This window comes from Bos grunniens, chromosome 11, assembly GCF_055505025.1.
Source record: "Bos grunniens cultivar Pamir isolate PY7600 chromosome 11, Bosgru_T2T1.0, whole genome shotgun sequence".
NCBI classification, from domain to species: domain Eukaryota; kingdom Metazoa; phylum Chordata; class Mammalia; order Artiodactyla; family Bovidae; genus Bos; species Bos grunniens.
The window spans coordinates 229,498-252,543 of NC_141175.1; the positions used below are offsets into that span (position 1 = coordinate 229,498).

Here is a 23,046-nt window from a genome sequence, read left to right on the forward strand (position 1 = left end):
CAAGTGTTATCACTTCTCCCACAGAATGAAGGGTGTGTGTTGCAGGAGAGCTGGAGCGAGCTCACTGGTGACACAAATCTTAAAACTATAGAGAGAGGGAGTTGGAGGGAGGGAGACTGATAAATAGACTTATGTGCCCTGGCTTTAGACTGTAGTGTGAAATTTATGATATTAAAACTGCTTAGCCTTTAGCTTGTATTCTTATCAGTGCCTGTATTAAACAATTGATCAGTCACCTAAATATCATAGACTCTAAATCATAAACTAGGATTTTAAAATACTATAATTTTCTGTGTTACCAAAATGCACTTTGAAGCCAATGTTCAGATCATCCATTGTCTTCTTTTGGTGAGTGTTTGGTCACATGTTGTTCTCTTTTAACTTTTACTTTGTATTTGGGGTGTAGCCCATTAACAAACAGTGTTGTGACAGTTTCAAGTGAACACCAAGGGGAACAGTTCAGCCAAACACACACATGCGTCCTTTCTCCCCCACACTCTCCTCCCTTCGAGGCTGCTACATAGCATTGACATCCGTGTGCCAAACAGTGAGTCCTTGTTGATTCCGAACCAAAGCGGACATTTGTTGCATCATCAGAGACTCTGTCAGAATCTTTCCCAGAGGTTAGTGAGGAGTTTCCTGGAAAACACTCAGCCCACACCCTGTTGCCAGAGGAAGAGTGTTTATATATGGGTGTTAGTTTTGGGAGAATTTGGTGAACCGGGCCAGCTCATACAGAGATGGAAACAGCTTGTCACCATAACACTGTCACCACTCCCCAGTAGGTTCAGCCTCCCCCGAATGCGCCCCGAGTCCTGACCACTGAGCAGGCCAAGCCCGCTCTCAGCCCCCAGCACCTCCTCCCGCAGGGCCCAGCCCACAGGAGTCGGAGGGACTGACCGCTCGTCCCCTCCTCCCCCTACCCAATCCTCCCCCTACTCAAGGGCCTGCCCGAACCAGCTCCCTGCTCTGGTTGAAGGAGGAAGAAGGCCCAGCAGCAGCCCCAGAAGAAGCACACAGAGGGCCCTCCATTCCCAGGAGTGCAGGCTCATTGTGCAGGGCTGAGGGGACACGGGGGTGGGAGGAGCCTCAGCGCTGGACACTGTGGGAGCTTGTCCACTGAACAGACTCAGGGACTGCCTGTTGGCCATGGGATCTGAGGAACAGGATAAATTTGGATGGACTGGGGCTAGCTGGGAGGGTTTGCCATGGCCTAAAGCACAGGCTGTGTCTCTCTGGGCTGAAAATGTTAACCACTGAGCACTAGCTCCCACCAAAAGAGGGTATTGGTTAGAGGTGTCCTGAGATATAAGAGCTTCTTAGGGAGACAAGAGGAGATACTAGGAGGATGTGAAATGCCTTGTAGAGCCTGAACCACACTCCCAGCCTTCTGACCCCAGTTTTGGGAGGTAGCAGTTTCTTATGCATGTCCCTGGTGGTTCAGATGTTAAAGAATACACCTGTAATGTAGGAGACCTGGGTTTAATCTCTGAGTTGAGAAGATCCCCTGGAGAAGGAAATGACAACCCACTCCAGTATTCTTACCTGGAAAATCCCATGGACAAAGGAGCCTGGTGGGCTGCAGTCCATGGGGTCACAGGGACATGATTGAGAGACTAACACCCTTTCAGGTGAGGGCAGCTGGTTTGCTTGGGCCTGATCAGGGAGGGGCACAGGTGAGTGTTGCTTCTGATGAGTGAAAGAGGCTTTGGGCCTAGAAAAGGAAACAGCAGTCTCAGAGGCCATTGCTGAGTGATCTAACTTCGGGGAAAACAAAACCAAACTTTAGGTCCTGCCCTGATGCTCCAGGCTGGTTGCATCTACCTGGGACTTGTCACCCCTTGTCCAGAGGATTGATCACCCCCTGCCCAACTGCAAATGCCATCTCAACTAAAGAATACCCAAAACATCCCGCCTGACTAACGTTTCCCTTATCGCTTCTACAAACCTCCCTTTAAATATGAAGCCTCCCTGATCCCTCTCAGGCTCAGCCCGGTCACTAGGCCAACTGACGCCCCTCCTTGCCTGAAAAAAGGTCACCTACTTCTGTTGAGGTTGTCTCTCCTTCTCTGCCTCAGCCCAATCTATACCTTACAACAAGCACTGTCCAAGAGAAAAGGGCAAACAGGTGCCCCCAGGGAGTCAAGACACAAGCTGCTTAGTCAGCAAGACAGCCGTGAGGGGGTGGAGTGGGCACCCTGCGGGGCCTCTCCCGCTGTCCCCGGGTGCCCTGCAGTTCCAAGCTTTGGCCTGAAAGCGTCTTAGAGAAGGACCCTTTGTATCCTACCTATTAGGAGTTAACCACTAAAGGAATGTTGCCTATAAGCTTGTACATAAAGTCCCATCTCTGGGAGCCCTGCATCCCAGGTAATGAGCACCAAACTAAAATAATAACTTTGTTTAACTAACAGGAAACTTCATGACCAGACTCACCTGTGAATCACGACAGGGAGGCAGACATTTACACATCCCCTCTGGAGCCTGATGAGAATGAGGAAATATTTGACTTTCCTCCCCCACCACCTGTGAGGATTAATATAAAGGAAGCCTGAATTCTAACTCAGGCAAGATGTGTCCTGGGACAAGTGTCCTGGGCTTCTGAATAAAGTAACTATTCCTTGCCCCAAGAACTCATCTCTCAATTTATTGGCCTGTCATGAGGTGAGCAGGACAAGATTGGACTCAGTTACAGAAGAGCTGACAGTCTTGCTCTTTTGGGTGAAGATTTCCATTTTCATTCATTTAGTCATTCATCGTGTATTTAAGTCCTGCTCAGAGCCAGGCCCTGCCAAACTCACCCTTGAAGCTCAGACTCACCAGGTCCACGACACCTTTCTTGATCCCATGCTCTGCCTGCACCATTTTCTGCCTCAAACAGGACCCCTTAAGTCTTTAAGCACACTGTGGTGAGCTCTCCAGCTTGTGAGCCCTGTGAGGACCTCGAACAGATGCAGAACGGGGCTCAGAAAATGTGATGACGACCAATAATCAAATCAATGAGCTGGTCAAACACAAACCAGGCTTAGGTCACATTCACCAAAGGTCATCTTCTTCTCCCTCCTTCCAGAGCCAGAGTTTCAGGGGGACCTTTACCAGGAGCCCAGGGATCTTCTCTGACACTAACCTCATCCAAAATGTTAATAGTCTGGGTGGATTTTATTTTCAATTTTATTTCTTTTTACACTTGAAGTCACTTCGTGACTATTCCACTGAATACTGAGTAACTTAATGATCACTTCTGTTGTGTCTGGGCCAAGAAAACCCAATACGCGGGTAGGATACTGAGGAGGAGAAAGTCAGGGGAAAGCGGGGGACTGGGGGTGAAACAGCAGAGGCAGGAGGCCCCCACCCCCGTTCTCACTGCCCTCCTCATCCCCTTTGTACTTAACCAACCTGACTGTGATTACCGGGGTCCAGATGTCTCCTTGCTAGATGTTCTGTCCTTTAGAGCCAGCTGTAGAGGTCACAGTACAAATCTAAGTTCTGGGGCCCCTGAGTGATCCAGGAGCAGTCACCTGTGCCTTCATAGGGTCAGTTTCTGACCCACAGTGATGCTCTCCCAGAGTTGGGCATGAGTTAGTGGCCAGCCCTGCTCACCGTGAGATGCTGCAGCTCTTGCTCTGCCCTGAAACCCCTCCCTGCAGCCTGGCTGTGTTCAGGGGATGCCTGGACAAAACAGGCATGAGTGAGTAGGAGAGAGTAGGCACTTCAGGGGTAGAGGAGATACAGAGAAACTTGATTTCACTCTGGCCACTTCCAACTGGTCCCAGCCTAATGCCACTTGTCATACACCCTGAGTGGACATGACCTCCTGGGAGCTCAGAGGACTCTCCTGAGATCTGGGATGTGGAGCTCTGGAGGATGGGGCTGGGAAGCCCTCCACATGAGGCTGGGGCTCTGGGGTTCTGAAGCTGGCCCGGGGAGTGGAGCTGGGCCTGGCAGGTTTGCAGTGTAGACTGTCGGGTGTCTGGTTGAAGCTGCTGACATCCGTGGTCACACCTCCCTCAGCCATCTGACCATTTCTGATCCCAGCAGTTGAGCAGGGCTGGTCTGGCAGGCATGCAACTGAGACAGGAGCTCAGTGTGGGCGGCTCCTCTGCCTGCCTCTGCTCTCCTCTCTCCTGGTCTCTCTCCTTCTCCACCTCTGCGCCACCCCCATCCCCCCATGTAGTTCTCTTCTTAGGCTGCCATGGGGAGGCCCACGTGGAGTCTGGGTCAGGTGGGTGGTCCGGAGGGTCCCGAGAAGGGGTGTCGTGGCTGGGCTGGTTTCTCTATGCTTGCCAGTGGCTCAGGGTCCGTGAGGCAAAGAGGCTCCCTGCACAAAGACGGTTCCTAGTGAAGTAGACTGAGCAACAATGGTAATTTTATATGCTGTGAGTTTTTCACAATTAAAAAGAAAAGAACTCGGGTGTGTGTGTGTGTGTGTGTGTATTATAATGGCCTAGAAAGGAAAATTCTCAAGTCAAACAGAGGAATGAATCATGTGCTAAACATAGATGAGTCTCAAAGACAACACCACGTGTAAGAAACCAGCATACGTGGCCACAGTTGTACAAATCCATGTACTTTAGATATGCAGAATAAGCAAATCATTAGGGTCAAAGAGCACACAGACAATTGCCAAAAGCTGGGGGAAGGTGGAAGGGGAAGTGCCTGTTTAGTGGGTAGTGGCTTTCTCTGTGAGGAGATGAAGTGCTCTGATTTAGATAGCCATGATAGCAGCACAGCTTTGCACACAGATGATGAATCACTGAGCTGTACATTTTACACAGTAAATTTTATATGTGAATTAGATTCCAACTTAAAAATTGTGATTGATAGAGGGGTTTTTTTTTTTTTTTAAGAATTCACACAAGAAACACATCTTATCCTGAGTTTTGTTTGGTTCTCACCCTTCTAACGTCTGTAGGCAAACATCTGGACAGGGATGAGGATTCAGGTTTCCTCCTTCAGGGACTGACTTCTCTGAGCTTCCCTTCATCACCAAACAACGAGGATCCTCAGCCTCCGCAGGAGCTGCTCTCCATGTTCCTACCGCCCTCTCTCCTTCTCCTCCTCCTGCTCTGATGGGCTTCCTCCCTGAGCTCTGCCTCCTGAGTTCAGTCTGGGCTCCTCTCACCAGTGCTCTTGCTGGGCTCCTGACCCCTCTCTGATTGCAGCCTCTCCGCCCTCCTGTTCGCTTTCTCCCTGTGATAACTGATATGCTTTAACTGCAGTTCTGAACATGTGCGTTCTCTACTCACAGCATCTGAGTGGCTCCCACTTCCCAGGAAGGATAGTGGCATCCCAGGCCAGGCTCTAAATGCCTTTTACCCTCTCTCCCCTGCCCCCTTCCTCTGCCAGCCCTCACCCCCTGCGTCCACCCCACGGTCCACACCACCTTTGATATCCAGGAGTGAGATGAACGCTCTGTTTTCACATCTGTCTTTCTGGGGGAACCTGCTCTCTGTTGCACCTACCACTGGCCCTGGTTCTGGATTCCTGGCTGCTGAACTGCATTCCTCTGAGACCTTGGCTTGAAAACCATCTGCTCTGCTGATTTTCCTGACTCCCTCGGGCTGTGTTGTAACTCCTTGTCTTTCTTCTGGTCCTGTGTGCCTTTTCTCGGTGAGCATGTGCCACATGGTGGGGCACTTCCGTCTTGTCTGATGCCCCTCTTAGGCCCAGGGCTTCCTGAGGACAGGAATCCAGGCCCCACGACTCTCCACGACTCTCTCAGGCCTGGAGGTGCTCACTGCTCACCTGCACGGTGACTGAAGGCTGTGGCTCCCCCGTCAGGCTTGCAGGGCCATCTGGCTCTCATCTCAGGCACTGTCCGTGCTGTGGGGGAGCAGCTTTCACTCCAAGAAAGCCCCCCGCGCTCTTGTTGCAGAGACAGGCTCTGGGAGGCCCGGGCGTCAGGGGTTGCGGCTCCGGGCTCTACAGGAGCAATGGTCGTGGTGCGCGGACTCAGCTGCTCCACGGCGTGTGGGATCTTTCTGGATCAAACCTATGTCTCTTGCCTTGGCAGGCAGATTCTTTACCGCTGAGTCAGCAGGGATGCCTGAGATTACACATTTCTGGCTTCTGCCAATTTTGCTGAGGCCCAAGGACCGTTGAAGAATCAAGAAACGCCCAAGAGCAGCCGGGCCGCTCGTCTTACACACGTGGAAGCCGACACCAGCGAAGCGCACAGACGGTGTCCCTCGGCGTGTGGCGCACCTCGGGCCGGGGCCCTCACTCCACGCCCAGGGTCTCTCCTGAGCCCACCGCTTCCTCCCCCAGGTCAGAGGAGAGCACCGGCACCCACGCCAGGCCTCTCAGGGTCTGTGAGCCCCGGGAGGCATGGCTGAGTGTCTGGGGGTCAGACAGAGCCTTTATCAGAGGGGCTGAGAGGGGTGGGAGCTCGGCAGGCTCCTCTCCTGTGGCCCAGCTGTGCCTTCTGCAGGCTCACTTTCTACTCCTCATGGTGACCAATAATTTATAGCTTCCCAAGGAGGTCCCTTCCATATTTTAACAAGTGTAGTGAAGGGTCCTTCCTGTCATTGTACATTTTGTTTGCCACCAGAGCTTTGAACAAGCAGTGACACACTCCGTCAAGCCCTCATGTAATTGTAGACCCTTCTAAGAAGGGTTGAAGATAAAACTTAAAAAAAAAAAAGCTCCTAGGCAATTGAACCACTTGAGCTGTGACATAAAATCATTTCCTTTAATCTAGTTTATTCATTGTGGATAGCACTCCAAAATAATACTTTAAAAGTCACCATGGTCTTTTGGCCTTTATTTCTGAAGGTGTTTGCTGGTGGGCCCCATTTGTCTGAGGAGATCGGTATATGAACATGAAACAGCATCATTTCCAGTCTTTTGAAAGTTGCCATTTTCCTCTTCTCTGCAAGGGAAACACCACCTTGGCTCACCCCGCAGCTATTTCACACTGTCAGGAGTGGAGGCCAAAAAAGCCCCTGTGCTGTACTCATAAGTGTAACTGGATCCCTTAGAAACCAGCCCAGCTAATCTCCACCCTCAGGAGCTTTAACACCTTGCTACTCAAATGCAGCCAGGGATCTGCAGGAATTGGCATTTCCTGGGAGCTTTTGAGAAATGCAGAGCCCCAGGCCTATCCCATCACTGCGTACAAGGCCGTAAGTATCCTTTACATCCCTGAGAGGAAGGGAGACTGCAGACCCTGAGGCAAGCTCAGTGCTTCACCTTTCTCAGCAATTGTGAGAGCGCACATCGTCCTTCCACCATTTTCTTTTTTTTAACTGATGCATAGTTGACATATCCCTTCATATTCATTTTGGATGTGCAACATAATGACTCAATATTTGTATGTACTGTGAAATCATCACCATGATGAGTCCATCTCACGCCCATCATCTCACATTGTTACATCTTGTGTGTGTGTGATGAGGACTTTTTAGATCCCCTCTTTTAGCAACTTTCAAATATACAAAATAATTTTTTAAAATAGTATTATTAGCTACAGTTGCCATGCTACACATTATGATCCCATGAGTTATTTTTCTGTAATTGGAAGTTTGTGCCTTTTGACGACCTTCACCTACTTCACACACCCCCACAGCCCACCTTCTGCAGCCACCAAGCTGACCCTGTATTGAGGACCTTGGTGCTTTGCTTTTTATTTTATTTATTTATTTTTTTAAGATGCCACATGTAAGTGAGTTCACCCTTTTTCTGTGCACCTGTAGGACTAGTGCAGGTCTTAGTAGGTCCTGGATCTGTTACCCTCTCAACATTCATGTGGAATCTTGGGCTGCTGTGTGAGAATGATCATTCAGTGGTTGGTAAACTCGTAAAGATGGGAATATGATCTCCTCCCACCACCTGTCATGGGACAGATTCTCCCAGCCCTGGTGTGTGGCTCTGGGGCACTTCCACTCCACATCAGTAAAGTGTGTGGTCATTCAGTAATCACTCTGTTTCCAACAATCGTGATAATGGACATCACCTTTGATAAACGCTTCATTAATTAGAGCAACTGCTGTTTGGAAACACAAGTCCAGGCTTGAATCTCTCCCTTTGAAATATCAAACATCCAGCAGCAAAACTCTAAGGGGTGACTTGCTACAAGAGGGTGCAGCGAGAGCAAAAATGTGGTACCGGATGAAGACTATGTAGAATTAGGGGACTTCTGGTTACAGACACTACAGGTTAGTAACACTTCAAGTAAAACTAGGAGCGAATAACTCTGACCACCGGTCATGTTTCTTCTCTAGTCTTCGCTTGTTCTCAGGAGAGGAAACACTTCGTTTCTATTTTTGCTACAACAACCTCATCCATGCGTCCCCAGCCTCCAGCAGGGAGTGAAGCTGTCCTGTCCCATACCCCTTTCCTGCTGCGCGCTGGCGCCCATCGAGTTTTGAGCAGCAGTTACTTGCTGGGCACAGTTCCTTGCCCATCAAGTCGTCAGTACCTACTGAGGCTCCCAGTGGGACAGAAGCCGCCTTTCCAGCCCCAGCCCTGGAGCTGGAGTCCAGTCCTGAGTGTCTGCCTCTCTGGCGGCTGATGACCAGCCAAGGCCGGCAGTCTTCTGTGCTCCGCGCACCCACAGAGGGTCGGGCTCAGACCTGCCCTTCAGGCTCACCGCCAACAGTGCGGGTGACGGTGGCGTTTCAAATCACCAACCGCCTTATTTTGTCCGGGGAAAGAACGCCTTCTGCAAAATATTTATAAAGAACATTTCTTCTGCCCAGGGCGGGAGATCTGGGTTCTTCCACACCAGAGACATGGATCAAAGAAGCGGCGCGCATGCAGTTGACCCCAAGTCGTAGTTTCGGGGCCGCCCCTGCGCTCCGCGGGCAGACGGCGAAGCCGCCTCGCTTGGTGTCCCCCGGCCCTCGGGCTGCAGACGGGGCCGCTGGCGGAGTCAGGAGCCCAGGCGGCCCCGTGTCCCCGTCCGACGGCGCCTCCAGCGGCTGCATCTCCCCAGCTGGGGCTGCCGCTCGGCCGGCCACTCCGGGAAGCCGCGCCCGCGGGGCAGGCGACGCGCACGGAGGGCCCGGGGCCGGGCGGGGTCTGGGGTCCAGTCCCCGCAGGATCTCCGGGCCCCTGGCCGCCGCTGGAACCCGGGAGCCGGGTGCGCCCCGAGAAGCCGGGAGGGGGCGAGGAGAGAGCGGGGCGGTCTCCGGGCCCCGGAGACGGGTCCGATACCCCGTAGGCCGGAGATGTGGAGGAACCGGTGACCCCGCCGGCGGCGCAGCGGCCCCTCCGCCGGGCTAAGGGCTTCCGACAGACCGGGCTCGGCCCCGCGGGGAGAAACTGCGCCCGCTCCCCGCACGCGGCCACCGGCGGGGCCGCGCATCCCTGCCCGCTCGCCGCCCCGGGACCGACCCTGGCCCTCCGGCCGCCGCGGGAACCCGGAGAGGAGGACCGGGAGAAGGGGCGCGCGCGGCACATCGGAGATCGGTCGCGGGGCCCAAGGCTCAGACTTGCGGGCGCCCCGGCCCCTCTCCAGAAGAGGACCCGAGAGGGAAGCTCCGGGGCTGGGGATCACCGACAGGGCGGGGCGGAAGGAGTCTCCCGGGGCTCCGGGCTCAGCAGCGCTGCTCTTTCTCAAGTGCTTCTTGATCTCAGCGGTCCGAACCGCCCTCTGCAGTCCTGCCACGCTGCTGTTACCACATTGTGCTTTTCTGTTGAATGGACGCTGTAGATCAGGACATCACGGGGGAACTAGGAGTTAGAGAGGGTGGGCACTTGCACAAATAGGTGGTGAGAAGACTCGGCTTCTCAGGGACCCCCACACCCGCAGCCACATCCTGCCCACCCAGCTCCCACCCTAATATCTGGGGCTGCTCCTGCCTGAACCCTGCAGAGGCCTAGCTGTCCCTTGGATTCTGTGCCTGTGTTCACCAGGACCTCTCCAGGCTCAGCCCTGTCTGTGCAGACCCCACCCTCCCTCCCTGACCTCCTGCTTCAGGAAATGACCCTGAGAGGTGTCACCCAAATACAATCTGATCTTTGTTTCTCGCTGGTGAAAAATTAGGAAAGCATTCTTCTAGGCCTGTTTATTGTGATCCACATTATGACCCAATTGTTGTATTATCTATATATCATATTTTCGTAGGTGATTATACTCTGAGCTGTTGTGAAGGTACTTTGCAACTGTTTAAAGCAATTTTCTCTCAAGTTGTGCAGAAAGAGTAGTGTGACCAATAGTTTCCCTCCCCCAAAAGACATCCGGGTCCTAATCCCCAGGACCTGTGACTGTTAACTCACAGGACAAAAGGGACTTGTGTGGGTGTGGTTAAAGAAAGGATCTACACCCGGAGGCCCTCTGGGTTACTGGTGAGGGTGCAATGTAGTCCCAAGCATCCTCAGAAGTCAGAAAGGGAGTCAGGAGGGTCCCTCAGCTGGTGGGAGACGTGAGGACATAAGCCACAGCGGGGCTGAAGTGGCTGCTGGGCCCACAAGCAAGCCGTGCAGCGACCCCTAGAAAGAACACCCCCAGATCCTCCAGAAGGACCACAGCCCCGCCGACACCTCCATGTCCGCACAGCGAGATCCACATTGGACTTCTCCAGATGGATGAGAAAGTGAACTTGTGCTCATTTGTTATACCAGCAGTAAGAAATGGATACAGGTAGGGAAATGTATCTTTTTTAAAGACACATGGGTCCCTACTGGTAGGAAGAATTTCTTTAACATTTAAAAGTGTTTTCTTTAAAAAATGTATCTTTTTAAAAGATACATGGCCCCCCTACTGGTAGGAAGAATTTCTTTGTATCACGGAGTTAGAATGAGGAAAGGTAATTTGATAATATGTATCCTCTGAAAAGCAATTCAGAAGCCACTCTCCTGAGAAAGAGGGAAGGGAAGATGTGGGTAGATATGAAAGGCCCTCCCTGGGGGCAGAAAGGGACTGTGGGCAGAGGAGCCTCAGGGAAACAGCTGGGAGGGGGTGTGCTCCTGATCTTACTTAGATCTGGAGATGCTCTGGAGACAGCTGAGCTGAGAGAGGGTGATGCACAAGGGGCTCCTGGGGCCTTGCACCTGCATCTTGACCTCCAGGTGAGCGCCGTCCCTCAGAGATGAGCATCCAGAACCGGGGGGCGGGGGGGGGGGGGTCCCACTGGAGGGAAAGAGTAACCAGGGGAAAAAATGACCTTATATCACAACATGCCCCATGGAAACTTAGCTTTGCATCTTTCTCTTCTGACACCTAGCTGAAAGTGACAGCGATATGTTATCAAATGCTGAGGTAAGAAGCCAGGCATTCTCAGTGCACAAGCCTGAAGTAAACTGTGCTTGTGTGAGTCGGGGTGAATACGAGCTGGCTGTGAGTCACACAAACATCCACATCCTATCGCTACCCCTGTCTACTTGTGTGATTTTGGACAGGACACCTAATGTGTTTAATCACCTGTTTCTTTACTTCTAGAGTAGAAATGACAATCCTATTGCATCATAGAGCTGTGTGGAAAGTTACATGAGATAAGACATGTACTGACACTTATATGAGGGTAGCTCAGTTCAGTTCAGTCACGCAGTCGTGTCCAACTCTCTGTGATCCTGTGGACACCAGGCCTCTCTGTCCATCACCAACTCCCGGAGCTTACTCATGTCCATCAAGAAGGTGATGCCATCTAGCCACCCCATCCTCTGTCGTCCCCTTCTCCTGCTTTCAATCTTTCCCAGCATCAGAGTCTTTTCCAGTGAGTCAGTTCTTCACATCTGTGAGTGTAGCTAGCGATCCCCCCAGATCCCAGGGAATGACTCGTGATACTGAGCACAGGGGAATCATGCTTAGCAGCCTCTTGATTCTGGTCCTGCTTTGGATTATTTCCATCCATCTGGCCTGTTTCTGCATTCCCCTTGGTTCAAAAAACCTTATTACTCTCAACTTTAAAAATCTACTTTTCACTGTACAAGTTTGGAGAAGTTGGTGAGAAGCAGCCCTTCTCTGTGCCCACTCTGAGCCCTTTGAGTTCAGGAAACAAGGTTCTGAGGCAGCTGACAAAACTCAGACTTTGGTACTTTTAGAAAACCAGCCAAGATTAGAGCAAGTGAGAGTGACCATGATTCAAATGCAGAGGCGTCCTGTCCCTAGGTCTCAGACCCACAGGAGGTCCGCTTCCCATTCTACTCAGATCGCCTCAGCAATTGCTTTCATGTTTCTAACTTTATAGATTTCCTGAGCTTCCCTGGAGGCTCAGCTGTAATAAATCTGCCTACAGTGCAGGAGATATGGGTTCCATCCCTGAGTCAGGAAGATCCCCTGGAGAAGGAAATGGCAACCCACTCCAGTATTCTTGCCTGGGAAATCCACGGACAGAGGAGCCTAGCAGGCTACAGTCCATGGGTTCACAAAGAGTCAGACACAACTTAGTGACGAAACCACCACCACATTATTATCAAAGTAATCTATCACAAATTTAATTTAATTTATCACAACTGAAATTGATCACATTTTAAATGTTCGTTGGACTTCCATGTTTCACCTTCCATGCAATGCCTGTTAACGTGTTTTTGACATCTACTTTAAAAAAAATATTTATTGGTGAAAGATCTTTACACTTGTTGCACATGTCACTTCCCACTCCCTGGCTTTTGCTTTCCTCATTTTGTGATGTCTTCTGATGAGCAGCAGTTGTTACTTGTAACATGATCATATTTATCCATCTTTTGCTTACCTGTTGGTTTGGCTTTTTAAAGAAGTTCTTCATCCCCCAGACATCATAATAGCATTCTGTTAGGTATGCTCCAAAAGGTTTCATGTTTTTTGTCTTTCACACTTAATGTTTAATTTGTTAATACCTTCAATTTAAGTTTCAATTTACCTGCAGTTTATATTCATGCCTTGTCTCTGAAGAAAAACAGCTTCTTCTCCAGCAAAGCCTGTGGAGAGAAGATAGCACCCTACCCTCTCCCCACATCTCCCTTCACCCACAGCCCCATCCCTAGAGGCTGTCAGAGATGCAAGAAATAAGAGAGAGAGAGAGAGAGCAGGACGAGTGGAAGAGAAGGATGGCGCTGATGCCCTCCATGTGAGGTGTGGGGTCTCTCCCCCCGGAGGGAGCATTTAAGTAAAGGCCTGAAGCCAGTGAAGGAATGAGATGTCTGTCGCTGGAAGAGAAGTGTGTTTCAGGGGAATCAGAGAGAAGGGAAATGCTCTATGACTGAGGGGGTGTGGGGATTTCAAAGAACAGCCCGGGGTGCTGTGTGGTCCAGCACCTGAGAGGAGAAGGGGGGAATGAGGTTCATTTTCACAAACGTTCCCGTTCTTCACATGAGCTGCCTCCACCTCCAGGTAAAAAAAGTCTCACTTTTAAAGACTCACCTGAACCTCCTCTGCCCTGTTGGACTGTCAGGGCCCCCAGACTCCTGGGCGGAGCGAGTGGACTCTCCACTGCCCTGTGATGGGGGTTACTTTCTGTATTACCAGCAGAGAATGAGCTTCTCAAAGGGAGATTTTATTCTTTATCACTAGTGATAAAAATGTCCAGTAAATATTGGATGAATTTACAAATGAATGATGAAGGAATGATGCTAACATTTTCTTCCATCTTCACCTTGGCCCATTAGAAACTGGGTATAGTAGGAACCCTGGGCTTCTGTTAAAAAGAATCTAGTAACGATCAGGTCAGTCTTTAACCTTGTAGGTAGGTCCTAGGAATGAGACTCAGGCCAAAGCTTCCCGCCCTCCCCTCACTGAGAGTTGGTGACCAGTCAGCATTTCTCTCTGTGTTCCGCCCAATGGGTATCAAGGTCTGCAGGCTCCATGGGCCAATCTTCCACCTGGCTTGGCTCTCCTTGGCCATCCCAGATTCACAAGTGCCCATCTAGTACAGGGACCAAGAAGCTGATGTCATTACCTGCTGTGAGTCATAGCCCTGGGACCCTGGCTAATTTGCATTTGCTTCTGGTGACAAGGGCGCCCGCCTGTCCCTGAACAGAGGGGCTGGCCATGCTGCCCTGGTCAGCTTCCCGCACAGACAGCCTCCTGTCGTTTCACCTTGACTCTGCCTGTCCCTTTGCCATATTGGGATGTCCTGCCTGTCACAGCCACTGCTGTTCCTCACCCTGAATGAGGAAGTAGGTAAGTTCTTATGACCCCAAGAATCCCCAGGTGGTGAGTTATGTGGCCAGCCCTGGCCTTAGCACCCCAGGATGATCAGCGACCTGGCCTGCACTGAATGCAGTTGATTCATTCTGCCTGAGAGAGAGGAGGAGAGGGTGGATGTGGGGTGGATCCTGAAGGTATTTACTGAGTCAGAGATGCTGAGATCAGGCCTGGTTTTCCTGATGGGGAGTCTGAATCATCATTGAAAGATGGCAGCCTTCTCCAGCAGTCTGGGGGCTCAGGAAGCCCAGCCAGCCTGTGGGTCCTCTGCTACCCCAGAGTGAGCCCGCAGACAGCTGCTCCGGGGTCCATGGGCTGCTCTCCTTTTGGGGTTTTCTGGTAGTTTTGGTTCATTGCTCCCCTCACATCTCCTTCGACTATTCAGCACAAGTGATGTGTGCCTGTTCCCTGAGACGCTGAACACTGGAAATTCCTCCTTTTCTGTGACCTGGAGTTTTGTAAGCATCCAAAATATCTAAGAGAATCAGGTACAAAATGTGAGAAGAATGAACATAAAGAGAAGTGAAATGTCATTCTCTCTCTCTCTCTCTCTCTCTTTTTTTTTTTTTGCTGGACTCTGTCTTTTAAAAATTTAACTGATTGATTTCTTTTGGCTGCACCGGGCCGTCACTGCCGCACACCCGCTGTCTGCAGTGTGACCTGCAGAGGCTCCTCTACTGCGGCGCCTGGCTTCTCACCGTGGCGGCTTCCCTTCCTGTGGAGCACCCGCTCCAGGGTGCGCACACTTCAGTGGTCGGGGTGCACAGGCTTCGTTGCTCTGTGGCTTGTGGGATCTTCCCAGACCAGAGATCAAAGCTGTGTCCCCTGCATTGGCAGGTGGATTCTTAACCACTGCACGTCCAGGGAAGTCCCCGGACTCAATCTTTCAAAAGAACTGAATTTAGTTTCAGGAGGGAAGTATAGCAGTGGTCAATGGTGGTTGGGGGATCTTTAAAGAACTACTCTAAAGGAAGTCCTAGGATGGCTGGAAAGAGCACTTGTGGTAAAAAAAAAAAATGAAACCAGACCCAGAATTAGAGCTGCTGGGGACAGAATGGGGCAGTTCTGGGCCTCTGGACACACTCTTCTCTTTCACATCAGCTGCTGCCCACACATGTCATTTAGGACAATAGCCCTGAGCGGTGGAGACTTGGCAGATGAGTTGGGGAGGGAACCCAAGGTTTCTCACCACACTGGGGACAGCTTCTCATTCTCCTGGGGCCACTATGTCATCTGAGGTATTTATTTCAAAGGCTGAATTTATGACTGAGGCTTAAGCTCTCTTATGAAGACAAGAGAGTAGGTGGGACTTGTACTCAGAAGAGGCACACCCTTCGAGGAAAATGGGAAACCTGGAGATGAGCAGGGTGAAATGAAACAAATGATTATATTTCTTATCTTTGAAGAAGATGGAGAGTGTCAACTAAATGTCAGAATATGTTTTGAGTGAGCACACAAATTTGTTTGATGAAGAAAGTAATTATTTTAATTTTCCTTCCTTAGAGACAAATACCTTCCTATACAAAAATTATGAAATGAAGAATGTTTCTGCCAATAATATTTAGTAGGACAGAAATCCATGTAGTATTTCACCATGCCTCTGAAGGTGTCAACTAGATTTTACCCCAAAGTAAACTTCCTCTGCATTTGATGAGCATGTCTGCCCTGTGGGACTGTGACACCTACCAGGGGACTCATGATGTATGTGCTCCTGCTTCTTTCCTGTGCAAGGGGGTTTAAGAGCTTATCTATGCGACCAGAGTGCCTGATCTTCCGCCAAGACATGACCCCTTAGGTTGCTTCACCCACCACTGAAAAGGTTTACAGTGGCTTGGCCACATATCTGAGGCTATGATAGAACTAAGGTTAGGGCTCCAAAGTTGCCTGATTCCCACATTGGGAGGACTCAAGATGACTGAAGGCGCTTGCATCCAGAGGGTCAGGGGAGGGCACAGCAGGAAGGGTGGGGACTTTAAACGACTTCAGTGGGTATTGGAGAACAAAGCCTGATGCATTTGATCAAGAATTAGTTATGGAAGTGTTTGAGAGTGGTTGTTCTATGGAGTCAAGATTCCCCAAGTGATCACTGTGAGGGTTTCCTGGGATTTGATGTAAATCATAGGAATTGAATATTCATTAAATAACTCTGAACAAGTAGGTCTAATCAGAGTATAACAGCTCATGACTTTCATTTTTTTTCTGTGTAAAATGGAAATATTACTACATTGTTTATATGGCGACTAGCCCATAGTGCTTTGACCCCAGAGAGGAGGGTTCCCCATATCTCTGCATGCCTGTGGTTTGGTAGGAGGGGTCACACCCAGGTGAGTGGTTGGGAACTCATGCCTGGAGTATCTAGCAGGGCTTTAGAGGCTTGGATCTCATGACTTCTTTCCATCTCCTCAGCTTTATCTGGTCAGTTTCAACCGTCCTGCATGAGGATGCAGAGGAGGACAGTGGTGGCTGAGTTCTTGACCTTGAAACAATGAGAGGGACTTGCTCTGGCTCCTGGTTTGATCTGTGTCTTGCCAAATTGTCCGGTTTCTCCTTTCGGCCTGGATCTTCTAATACCACCCAGGAAATATTAATGCCAGTAACATCCACCACTCTGTTAGGCATATGGCAGCTCAGAGACTGATATGGAAACACACTCTTTCTGTCACTCACACCCACTTGTTACAGGATCCATAAAGGTTGTGCCTTTAGAGGACAGATGGGAGAGGTTTCTATTAGAAGAAAAAAAAAAAAAATACAACCCTCAGGCTCACTAGAGAAAAATCCCCTGATTTACCATGTGGATGGCTACAGTGGCCTCAGGTGTGTAGTGAGCATAGAGGACAGTGATGAGTGTGAAAGAAGTCTCCAAACCAGGAGAACAGGCATGTCGTCAGGTGAGCCCAGTGTGACAGAAGCTGGGGCAGAGGTGGTGATGGGCAAGAAGGAGTAATGAGGGATTATTTACTTTTCCTAGTTTTAAAAAATATTAAGCTTTTATAGACTATATTTGAACATTTTGGTAGCTGCAAAAAAGATAAACAAAATTTCCTCACTACCTTCTTCACAATAACCCAATTTCTCTCTGTTCTTAAACTTTGTTCAAGTTTGAAAATTGAAATCAATGTGTGTCCATTCTTATTTTTAACGGTGACTGTGCATTGAGGAGAGAGGGTAGAGTGGACTGAATAAAGCACAGGGCGCTGGACAGCAAACTGCAGACTAGGGCGCTCCAAGCCCTCACTCCCCACAGTGAAGTCAGCAAAGCAACCAGGGTCTGCCAGCGCAGAGGACCCGGGAAGCAGCAACAGTGATCTCTTTTCTGCTCCCACCACTGCCAGCCCTAGCAGGAGTCCAGATTAGCTCCTGGGGTGTGTGTGTGCCTCTATGTTTGTACATGGGTGTGTGTGCGTGCGTGTGTGTGTGCGCACAGGTGTGTGTGTACTTAGTATTTCTTCCTGCCACATAAGTGAGTCTGGATGCTTCTAGTAAGCAATGGCCATACCATGCAAACAGCACAGTGAAAAGGGTAGTGTCTTTGGGAGTTGAGTGTGCACACAGAGTTTGTATAATGGGTCCAGGTGCAAACTTCCAGTTGTTCCCGTGGTTCATACCTGTTTTGTGAGGGGAATGGTCTTCCCTTGGGATATCAGCTCAAAGCTTATGGAGAGGACTGCACAGGTGTATGTTAGAGCCTGCAGCTCTGGGCATGGATGATTGGGCAAACCAAGTGAATTGCTCGAGGCTCCTGACATGAAGGAAGAGACTGTGGACATAGGGATCCCAGGCCTGCCGAGTCAGAGTTCTGATTGCCTGCAGGGGCTCTGAGTGTTAGTGGAGCAGAGAGGTGCAGGGGCTGAGATGCCAGCTGCCTTCCCAAGACTATAGTAGGAGGGAGCAGAGAAGCACGTAGTGTGGCCCATCTTTGTTTCTGGCACATCTTTCTGTCCAGACACCAGGCTGTAGGGAAGACTTGATTCTTGCTCTTTAAAACCGCTTTAGCTATTCTAACTCTTCATTTTTCCGCTTCATTTTTTAAAAATCACTTCCAGTAGTAAGTGCTAAAACTTTGTGTTTTCATTTGACAGTTTGCCATCGACATCTTTCCAACTCAATACCTATGGATCTAACTCATTTAAACAACAGCAATAAACCAAAAAGCAAAGTGATAGTCTTGTGTTATGTGAATGCACTGAAAATTTACTTAATTGGTCCCTTGCCGTGTTTTCTACATTCTGTTATTATGTAATCCTGATACCAACGTTCTTAATATATATGTAGTCGCACAAACGTTCTCACACACCCATTTCTTGTCACCTGCCTTTGCTTGGTAAAGACTAAAAGACCAATTACATAGTCAAGTTTTCAGTCGTTTCCTTTATGGCTTCTGAGCCTTGTATTTTTATACTTGAGTAACATCTCAACTCTGAAATGACAGAATAAGATGTCTTCCGTGCTTGCTTGCTTTCTGTTTTCCTTTCGCTGTTTCAGCTCACAGTTCACACAGCCCAGCCCCCTGCAGAATCTCCCTTGCTCAGGTTGGCCTGCGGCCCTGCAGTCTCGCGGGGAGGGCCTCTCCGCCGCGGCCTCCCGCTCTCCGCCCGCCCTCGTCTGCCGCCTGGGCCGCTCCGCGACGCCGCGTCGCGCTGTCCCGAGCGGGGAGTCCCCTCCGAGGCAGAGGCCCCGGGCGAGCTCGGGCGTTACGGCGTTCGGCGCGGCTGCGGCCTGCAGGCGACTCGTCCTGGGGACCCTCGAACCGGTTGTCGGGCGCCCCTGGCGGCCGCTTTCAGAGCGTTCCTTTCCTTCGGCGACCTTCCTAAGGGCTAAGATTCAGCCGGAGAATGCGGCGTAGAGCTCCAGAGGCCGGCAGTGCTGGTGGCAATAACCATGGTACTGCGGAGACCTGGGCATGCCTGCTCCTGCTGAAGATTGGATCTGCAGGTTTTCGTGAAGCGGCCTGGCGCTGCGGCGTTAAAGGGTGGGTTGCCGCTCGCTCTGGTCGACCAGCATCTCCTCGCGGTCTTCCATCGCGGGGCCTCGGAGCGAGCAGAGAAAGGGTCTGCGGCGCCGGAGTGCCTGTGCCTGTGACTCGTGGGCCAAACTCCTGGATCACCGTTAGGGGCCTTCGTCTCCCTCCGGGGTCCCCACGCTCCAGTCTCTGGTGCTTGGCCAGACCGGCCGAGTATGGGCTCGCAGGGCTCGTTGGCGGGCGCGCCTGGGCCCCGTCTCCGGGCCTGGACGCGTCCTGCTCCCTCTTGAACGGTCAGGCTTGCGTGGCGAGCACGGGCCGTGTCTTTAGAAGCTAGACGGCGATCCGGACGTTTCCTCCGCCCGCGGGGCCGCCTGGGGTACGGCTCGCAGCCAGGAGAGTAAAGTGCCCCGCGCGGTGTCCTGGATCAGCATTTTTGTTTTCCCGCCTCGGCTGGGAGTAGCCGTGTGTCTCCGTCGGCAGTCCCTGGATCCTGGGCGTCTTCCCCCGGAGTGGAGCCTGGCCGGACACGCGGAACAAGGCGGCGCTGGGCTGCGCGCCCGACCCTCCCAGCGGCACCGCGATCCCCAGGCTAGGCTCTCCCAAGCCCGCGTCCTGATCGCCTGGGGGCCCAGGTCCGCACCAGGGCTGGGCGGCGGTGGAGCTGCTCTCCGACGGCCGCTGTCGTGTCAAGCTCTGCGTTCGTCGGAGGCCGTGCTGCGTCTTCGCGGGGGCCGCCTGTAGTCTGTTCCCCTTACGGGCTCGAAAGTTGTGTGGACCACACACGAGTCCCTCGCCACGGGTGACAACAGGGAACGCGGTGGGCGAGCAAGGAGGCGGCCCAATGCGCGGCTTTAGTCCTGCACAGGCTCGGTGGTCAGAGGCGCCAAATGTTTGAGATCCAGAAAACGGCCCGGGCCCTCCGCTGAGGGTACCAAGGAGACGCGAGCCTGGCGCGGTGTGTAGTCCTGGAAGGGCGTCTGAACACGCGCGGACGGGAGAACGCTTAGGTGAGAAACGAGTGCGGAGTGGTGGTGCTGTGCCTTCTCTGCCCTGCGATCCGGATTTGTGTTCACGTTTGGTTGTAGTCAGGCGAGCACCGCCGACAGGTCGACCAGATGGCCAGACAACTTTGGTGCTCTACAGTTTCTAATAGTGTAGGTTTTGATAGATGAGAAATATAGAAATCTATAATAAAAATCACTATTATTGTCTGTAATTAATAAAATTCACCCACAAAATAGCTAACTGCTCAGTTGAAGATGACCAAAGAGTTTCAGTATATCTAAATATTTGTTTAAAAGCAGAGGAAATGCTCTACAACCCACGAGGCCCTGCCCCATGCCCCGCAGCAACCATTGTGGAAACCCAGACCCCCAAAGTCTTCAGCACTAGGCCTCAAAGTCCGGTCTTGGTCAGTGACTGTTTCCTCATTTATCCTTTCCATTAGAAACAAATCGGCGGGAATATGTTCCTCTAAGCAATCCCGTGGGCGCCCCTGTTCCTGTCAGCCTGCCTCCAACTTCCCTACATCACAAGCTGAGCACAATGTGCCTTCCTGTTTTGCTACCACTCAAGCGTCCTGCTGCTGCTGCTGCTAAGTCGCTCCCGTCATGTCCGACTCTTCGACCCAATAGACTGCAGCCCACCAGGCTCCCCCGTCCCTGGGAGTCTCCAGGCAAGAACACTGGAGTGGGTTGCCATGTCCTTCTCCAATGCGTGAAAGTGAAGAGTGAAAATGAAGTCGCTCAGTCGTGTCCGACTCTTAGCTACCCCGTGGACTGCAGCCCACCAGGCTCCTCCGTCCGTGGGATTTTCCAGGCAAGAGTACTGGAGTGGGTCGCCATTGCCTTCTCCACTTAAGTGTCCTAGTCTCAGCCTAACGCAAGTGGTGCTGGCTGACCCCTTGCAATGCAAATAGTAGCTGCTCAATGCACTTACTGATCTGTATTTTTAAATCTTCATAAACATCATAATGGAAGGATAATATTGAGTTAGGAACATGTGTGACATTGTTAACGATTTCTTTAGTATTTAGACATTAAATGTTGGGCTCCTGATAACTTTTCCATTTTAAAACTAAAGCTATTGAAGGAGGGGAAAGAAGCTCAAGAAGCGAGAGATATAAATATATATACATATATATATATAATTATTGGCTAATTTGTATTGTTGTATGGCAGACACCAACACAAAACGGTAAAACAATTTCCACCAATTAAAAAAAATTTAAAAGAATACGAAAGCTATTCGAATGCCTTTTGTATGCAAAGACATATTGCCACATTACTTTTTTCACTTTTTTAGAATTCTAAAATTAGAATGACAAGAGGTTTATTGACATCTTTAAAAAATTGCTTTCTACAAACTTATCCATTTATGTATGTGTGTACTACACACTGCTACTGCCGCTAAGTAGCTTCAGTCGTATCCGACTCTGTGCAACCCCAGAGATGGCAGCCCAGCAGGCTCCCCCATCCCTGGGATTCTCCAGGCAAGAACACCAGAGTGGGTTGCCATTTCCTTCTCTCTAGTACTGCACACTAGCCTTCATTTAATTGCCATATTTTGAAAAAAAATTAATGTAGAAGAAATTGTTTTTTTGCTTGTGAGACCAATGTTTTCTGTTTTTGTGTTTTTGTTCATTATGGAATCTCACCTGTGTGTCCTCATATTGATATTCGATAAAGACTTAAAGGGATCATTAAGCAGTTGTGGAACATTTTCTCTGAGTATCTCCCTCCTCTTTGATGCCCTGCCACACAGGGTATAGCCTCCGTGGCCTCCCAGATCACCAGTGTTCTCAATTCAGATTTTTGCCAGAATGTTTATGGCTCCTCTGCCTGCAGCTGCAGCGTGAAAACCCCCTGAAGACAGACAGCTGCAGAGTCATCAGGTTGATGTGTGTGTTCACCTTCACTCAAGGAACCTATTCCTGGAACCCTAACACTGCCTGCTGTTCAGGTTCTGAGAACCGTTTCCTATTTTGTTCAGCTTTCTAATTCCCAATAGTAGGTGAGGAAGTCTAGACGCTGTTGCTCTTATCGTTGCAGTAAGGGGAACCCTTCCCAGGGCCCTAGAGTGGGCTCACACGTGCTGACAAAGCAAGAGACTTGATTGGGAAGGGCAGGCAGGAGGACAGCAGCAGGGCGAGGAAGCCCAGGGGACTTCTCACCACGTGACCTGCAGTCTCAGGTTTTATGGTGATTGGGTTGGTTTCCAGGTTGTCTCTGGCCAAGCATTCTGACTCAGGGTTCATTTCATGGATTTTGTTCAGCTTTCTAATTACCACTAGTAGGTGAGGAAGTCCAGACACTCCTTCTTGTATTTAGAAGCAGAAATCACATTTCATTTTAAGAGAAAATTGTACTTTTGAATCAATAATTTAAAATCGCCTAACCACACTGGCTTGAAGGTGTCTTTTGTTTCGTATTTGTTGTTTTGCTCATGAACATGTTAAAATGAAATATCAGGAGACACACTTAGATGGCTCCCCCCCCCCCCCCCCCCCGAAGACCTTTATGCCAATAAATCCTGGGTAAGGTCTTAGGAGTCTCTGAGTTTGAATCCTTCAGGTATATCAAGTCACCGAGGCCATTTTTGCTCCTGTTTTCATAAGATCTGTTGGTCTAATAAGTCACACTAAATTTTCCCACAGTTTATATTGTGGAGAATGTTTTTCACCGGAATCCCAGTGTCCATCTTCTTTTTCAGTCACTAGCAGTTCATTCTGCTCTAAAGTGTGCAGTTCACTATCTCTGGATTGGCTTGAGGTGACCACCTGTGTGACACTTGGTAGCTCATGTCTCATTTCTAATCCATGAATTTGAATTAAAGGGACCTTAAGGCTCTTGTATTCATTACTCAATAAATACTTATCAATTGAGAATTGTAATCACTGGAGACACGTTAATAAATGAACAGATAGGGACCCTGACCTCATGTGACTTTCTAGAGTACACAGACTCATAAATAAAAATTTTAACTGGGGAAAAGTTTTGATTAGCATTATAAAGAAAAA

At 50.3% G+C, this 23,046-nt stretch overlaps 1 long non-coding RNA gene across 1 annotated transcript; it reads left to right on the forward strand.

Moving 5' to 3' along the window:
- Positions 1–14,167: 14,167 nt before the first annotated feature.
- On the forward strand, positions 14,168–21,733 carry LOC147362154 (uncharacterized). Its single transcript, XR_015135997.1, has 2 exons — positions 14,168–20,035; positions 20,476–21,733. It is a non-coding gene; the product is annotated as an uncharacterized LOC147362154 (long non-coding RNA).
- Positions 21,734–23,046: the final 1,313 nt, after the last annotated feature.